Genomic DNA, 5000 nt, shown 5'->3' on the forward strand with positions numbered 1-5000 from the left:
GTGTGTGTGTGTGTGTGTGGTGTGTGTGTGTGTGTGTGTGTGTGTGTGTGTGTGTGTGTGTGTGTGTGTGTGTGTGTGTGTGTGTGTGTGTGTGTGTGTGTGTGTGTGTGTGTGTGTGTGTGTGTGTGTGTGTGTGTGTGTGTATGTGTGTGTGTAGAGAGAGAGAGAGAGAGAGAGAGAGAGAGTGTGAGAGAGAGAGAAAAATAAGTTATACAGACAATAAAAAAAGTACGACAAGGACAGCGAAGATTAAATATGGATGCCACAGAATAGCAAAGCATGAATAGGATGCCAAGGTGTTCGGAGGGTCTTCTACATATATTTTCGAAGGAGATCCATTTCCTCAACTTAGACAGTAAGAGTGAGAAATAGATACATAGTGATTCTTGAAAGGTGATCATTTTGAGTGTAGTCACTGTGACTCCTAAAAGGTAAGAAGGTTTCACCAAGAGGCGCTAATCTGTGGGCACTGCCGTTGGTTTTACTCTCTGTCATCGTTGGCACTACCTTTAAGCGCGCATGCGAAAATCGGCCAATCTTGGAAACAAAATGTTTTTCACGTCCCAACCGAAATTGCATGAAACATGTCATTATTTACTATCTTTTAAACCACTGTGGAAACCTTTTCAAATATCAGGAGGAAATCACATTGGAAAAGTAAAATCAAAGAAATAAGTAAGATCTAGTAAAATAATTTTGATATAAAGGCCTTTTTCCTTTTATGTGTAATTCTAGCTGACATAAATATGGCATTCGAAGGAATATAAATAGAATAGTCTGAGATCGAGCTGCATATATAGAGGGACTCTATGGGCTCCATTTGTGTGACCACGAATATCTTGAAGGAACAGATATCTCTCTAGTCTCCTCTCTACTGAGTAGAGTTCATTTTCAGCCAGTCTTTACCAGTAATTGTGTTTGTCCACATCTTGGTGAGCTGTAGTTCTTTTGATTGTTGAGGTAAAGGTTCTCTGCAGAGACTCCAGCTGCATGATATGATCTTGTTTGTATGGAGCCCAAAGTTGTGAGCAGTAGTCTATGATAGGGATGACTAGGGCTTGCCATAAGGTTAGCAGGGTTTCTGGTTCTCTGGTGTGGAAGGTTCTAAGTATGTATCTCATTCGTTGTCTGCATTTTGATACTGTTTTTTCTATGTGTTGATCAAATGTAGCATCATTCGAAAGTATAACTCCTAGATCTCTTACAAATGTTTGTTGTGTGATATGGTTTCCTTTTGGATCTTTAGATAGGTTTCGTGTTCGTTCTTACCGAACTTTATAAATTCAAATTTGTCCTCATTAAATTTCATGTTATTCCTTTCTGGCCATTTGTATATTTTATTTATGGTTTTCTGTAGTTGGGAGCTATCTTTTTTGCTAGAGATTGTTTTGAATACCCGAGTGTCGTCTGCAAATGATAGTAGTGGGCTGGAGATATCGGTGTTGATGTCGTTGATCATAATCAAGAATAGTATAGGGCCAAGGACAGTACCCTGCGGGATGCCACTTATCACTGCTTCTTCTCTTGATGCCATTCCCTCCACATAGGTAATTTGTTTCCGATTTGTAAGGAATGAATGAATCCACTCCCCAAGCCTGCCCCTTATCTCTAGTGATTTGGTCTTTTGAATGAGAATCATATGGTCAACTTTATCATAGGCTTTTGCGAAGTCTAGATATATTGCATCGACATTTTTGTTCTGTCCAATGGATTTTAGGATGAAATTGTGGAAGTCTATCAGTTCTGTTAGGCATGAACGTTTGTTTCTAAAACCGTGTTGGAAGTCTCTTATTAATTGGTTTTTCTCTAGGAAATGTATGATATTGTTTTTTATGATTCTTTGAAAATGTTAATGATATTTGAGGTGAGTGGTATTGGCCTGTAGTTTTTCGGTTCCTTTTTGGATCCTCCTTTATGTATTGGAGTAACATTGGCAAGTTTGAATATTTCTGGTATTTTACCTGTGTCCAGGGACTTTCTCCACAGTGTAAGGAGGGGAGTTGATTTTGTCTTTTTGCATTTGTTGAGAATGTAGGTGCCTATGCCGTCTGGACCATGTGACACTGATTTCTTCATATTGTCTATAGCCTTCTCTATATCTTCACTTGTGTGGATATTGGCGAGTTAAACACCATATGAGGACGGAGCCTTTATTTGTACGACGTTTCGCTAATCACAGCTTTTTCAAGTACAAGTTGAGATACATATGCTTGAGATTAAATAAGGGGAAAGGAGGGAACGGGGATAGAAAAGAAGAAGGGGGGGGAAGGAAGAGGAGGAGGAGGAGGAGGAGGAGGAGGAGAGGAGGAGGAGAAGGGGGGGGATTAAATACTGGAAAAGGTTGAGAATACTGGCCCAAACGTCCGTGGGCGAAATGTTCACAAAGGGTGGTTTAAATATTTAAAATTTTGCTGGAGATGGGTCTTAGGGGTATTATGTGGGGTGAGATGTTAAACATACCCCTGTTTTGTTCAATAGTGTTCGTTCCTTGAATGATTGCTGCTTCTAAACACTTCCTGTGAATTTTGTCTGGTTCTCGTATCAGCAGCTCTGCATTCTTCCGGTCCATAAGATGGTTTTCCTTGTTTCTATGTGTCACACATGCATTGGTTCGTAACGGTGTTCACGTATTCGTGTATTTAGGTCGCGTGACGTTTCTCCGATGTAAACTTAATCACATCCTGAACACGGAATACAATAAACACCGGCTTTGGTCCCCGGTGTTTGGTTGTTGTGTATTTTCGTCTCCGTGATGTCTTTTATCGTCCTGCTTGTCTGACACACTACTGCCAAATTTACATCGGAGAAACGTCACGCGACCTGAATACACGAATACGTGAACACCGTTACGACGTCAGGCATAATGTCACAAACAATGCATGTGTGACACATAGTAACAAGGAAAACCGTCCTCATATGGTATTTAACTCGTCAGTCTTTTCGGCAACTGCCACTTTCATGTGTGGATATTAGTTGATGGGGTGCTCCAGGTCTTGACATACTGGGTTTGAAGGATGTGAGCCATTTCTTGTGGGGATGTGGTAGTATGTTGTCCATCTGCCCAAACTAGTGGTCCGATATTGTTCTTTATTGTGGAGTTCTTTTTTGCATAATTAAAGAAAAATATGGTATTGTTTTTTGTTATGGCTTTTCTTTCACTGTCCATCCTTTCGGTTGCGTGAGATGTTTTTATTTTATTTTCTAGATCACGTAGTTTTCTTCCAGCTCTATATCTTTCTCTTATATTGCGTGGACTGTCCTTTTTGTGGTTGTTGGAGAGTGATTTTCCAATTTTGGCTCTCCTCCTCATTAATGTCTTTTAGTATCTATGTTCTTTTGATATATTTTTCCTTCTTGGTTGCTTCTTGGGTGTACAAAATACTCTGGACTTAATTAACTAATAATGAACACCTAATGAATAACGTAAAATGTGGGAGATAGTCTAGGCTCTAGCGATCACCAAGAAATAAGATTTAATATTATTTGGGAAGAATTAAAAAGTGCGAATAGTGTCCAAGTACCAGACTTCAGGAGAGCAAACTTTGACAATATAAAAACCTATTTGAAATATAATATGAAATGTCATGCGGACGATTCGGACATTGTCGAGTCTCGGTGCATGACAGGGGATCAGGTCATGACTAGAGGTCGGGTCACAAAGAGTAAAATGCAGCGATGGCTCAACAGACAGGTCAGCGATTTGGATGAAATGTATAGCAATCTAACTGATTTAATTATTAATGCACAAAATACATTCATCCCCCTGAAGTCAATACGGAAAAATAGTAATACTCCCAAATAAAGGGTTTCTTTCATCTCTATAGAACAAAAAATAAAGAAAGAATAGGACCGATTAAAAACGATGAAATGTCATGATTGAATCGTAGGAAAAAATGAGTGAGGAGTTTAACAATTATTTTCTATCGGTCTTTACTAATGAGAGGTTATATAAAGTACCTGACTGCGATCCGATTTTCAGAGGGGATTAAGAAAGTAGTCTATCTGATATCAGCATTAGTAAAGTAGAAGTAGTCAAGCAGATTGAAAGACTTAAAGCTACAAAATCCCCGGGTCCAGAAGAAATTTTTCGAAGAATGCTATAGGAGCGTAAATTGGAAATCTGCAACCAGTTAACTGAAATATTTAATAAATCAGTAGACACTGGTTTTGTGCCTACTGCTTGGAGGCAAGCAAACGTTGTTCCTTTTTTTTAAGAATGGAGATAGATCGTCTATGTGCAACTACAGGCCAATCAGTTTGACATCGGTTATAGGAAAAATGCTTGAATCAATAATAGTAAATAGACTCAGAGAACACATCGAAAGACAATTTAATTCGTGACTCACAGCATGGTTTCTCCAAGGGTAAGTCGTGTGTGACTAATCTTCTATCCTTTTACACTAAAGTATATAAGGCGTCAGATAACAATGATAATTACGATGTTTTTTACCTTGACTTTAGCAAAGCGTTCGACAAGGTGCCACACCAGAGACTACTAAATAAAATCAAAGCCCATGGCATAGGAGGAAAAGTATTAGAATGGATTAGAGCTTGGATTAGTAACAGAAAACTACGGGTCACCATAAATGGAGTAAAATCTAGGAGGGGCAATGTTAATAGTGGGGTCCCCAGGGCTCGGTTTAGGGTCTACTGTTGTTCATTATGTGCATAAACGACTTAGACGATGAAATAAATAGTGATGTTAGTAAGTTTGCGTACGACACTAAAATAGGACGACTAATTAGGTCAGGAGACGACGCAGAGATTCTGCAGGATGATCTTAACAAATTGTTCATATGGTCGGTGAAATGACAAATGAACTTCAATATCTCTAAGTGTAGCGTGTTAAACGTAGGGCTACACAACCCCGAAAATAGATACAGCTGAGAAAACACGCTTTTAGAGAAAACTGAATGCGAGAGAGACTTGGGAGTTCTAGTGTGTCCGGACCTTAAAACCAGGAAACAGTGCATTAGCGCCAGGAATAAAGCTTACAGAGC

This window comes from Oratosquilla oratoria, unplaced genomic scaffold, assembly GCF_046742065.1.
Source record: "Oratosquilla oratoria isolate Oo_2021 unplaced genomic scaffold, ASM4674206v1 SCAFFOLD305, whole genome shotgun sequence".
Lineage (NCBI taxonomy): Eukaryota > Metazoa > Arthropoda > Malacostraca > Stomatopoda > Squillidae > Oratosquilla > Oratosquilla oratoria.